We start from the raw sequence: 1,941 nt of genomic DNA on the forward strand, positions 1-1,941 counted from the left end.
GAGAGGGGAAAAGAAAGGGGAAAAAAAAAGCCCGTTCTGATTCTTACATTGGCTGAAGCCAAAGCCTGATTGGCCAATTAAAGCAAAGGAGGCGGGTTCCTTTGGCCCCCAGCGTTCGGTATTTGGGGTAGGAATGGCTGAAGTTTGCCCATGAGTCCAACAACTGGGAGCGGGAATCTCCTTGAGTCATTAGATCGGGGAGGGGCTTACAGTTCCGTTGAGATGAAAGAGGCAACGAAAAAGAGAAGTCGAGGTGCCGGAAGATTAGCTCAGAGTTTCTCAGCCTCAGCAACTTTTAAGGTCTGTGGACTTCAACTCCCAGAGTTCCCCAGCCAGCCATGCATTAAAATACATACATCTCAAAAGTTGTGGAGTTTTAGCCTTTTCAGGTCTTTCAAATCTTTTAGTCAGTAAGAATAGAAATGGGAGATTTGTGCAGCCCTCCACTATTTCGGAACCACGACACCCGGCGTTTTTTTGCCTGTTGGCAGAATCTCCTGCAGGTTTTTCCTCATTCCCGACTTGGAAAATACTGGCACGTTTTCACGAAGGCTTCAAACATTAGGACGGTCGCTGGGTTAACAACTTATAGCTGTTAGGATTTTTGATAAACCCGATTTTCATAACTAATATCGAAGCTTAAGCTTATAAATCATAAAATATAACTGACACTATTATATTAATTGTTCTATTAAGCATACCAGTGGTTTGATTAGAATTTATTTTTAAAAATTAACGAGTCTATCCAATAGAAAAAAAAATTCAGAGGGCTATTAAATAGCAAACTTCTCTAATTAAAGAATTTCTGCAGCCATTTGGTGCTATCAAGTGGTTGCAAACCAATTTTTCAGAGGCTATATGTAGTTATGGCTATGTTACTGTAGAAAGTTACCATGTTTTCCCGAAAATATGATAGGGTCTTATTTTCTTTTTACCTACAAAATATGGCTTGGGCTTTATTACGGGGGAAGGGTTTATTGTTTTGGGGTTGCCGGGCGGCTGATCTCTTGCGAGCGGGCTCCCAAAGAGCCGGGCACAGCCTCATGGGTGAATGGCTGTGTCGCGCTGTCAGGGTGCAGCTCCAGGGTGATTGGATTAAGGTATGATTAGCCTTTATCCATTCACCACATGGCATCTGAGAATTCAACCAAACCTGGATTCAAAACACAGCCTAGAGAGTTGTCCCTGCATGGCCCCATGGGAGTCTGACAACCAATCAGACTACATTTCTTATACAGGAACAGGAAACAGAGAGGTGGGGCTGAACAGATTATTAAAAACCCTGCAAGCCCCTTCCTTGGCCCTTCTCTTCTTCCTCACCCAACATTGAAGCATGTGATCATCTTTTCTGTTCAGGACTCAAGCCATGTGGTCCTGTCCACCATTAAACCATCTTTCCAAGGAGCCTCCAGGTCTCCAGTGTCTTTTTCCCCACTTGGAGCCAAACCCAGAAGGACATTTCTTTCAACACCATTAGATAAGCAGACTTATCTAATTAAAGAGTTTTCTGTAGCCATTTGGTGCTATCAAGTGGTTGCAAGCAAATTTTTCAGAGGCTATATGTGGTTATGGCTATGTTACAACAAAACCTTAAAATGCTATAAAGCTTTTCAAAGTAAAAGCATATTACCTTGTATAGTAAAAACATGTAGGAAGTTAGCACCCACATCTCTCCTAGAAAAAAGAAATATCCTGGGAAATATTGAAAATGCAGAATATTATTGTTAGATCGGGTAAAGGAAAGGCTCTGTAGCCTCGCGATGCACGCTAACTCTTCTGTGCGCTTTTAGGACTGTTTTGGCGCTGCAGGGTTTCCGTTGCTTTAACGGCAGACTCAGGGGCCCTGGCTTCGTCTAGAGCAATTTGGAGCGTCAGATTAGATTTCGCTAGTAGTCTCCTCTGCAGGCTAATGTCTCAAACACCGCATATGATGCGGTCAAG

Source organism: Natrix helvetica, assembly GCF_964273705.1.
Source record: "Natrix helvetica genome assembly, chromosome: 7".
Taxonomy (NCBI): domain Eukaryota; kingdom Metazoa; phylum Chordata; class Lepidosauria; order Squamata; family Natricidae; genus Natrix; species Natrix helvetica.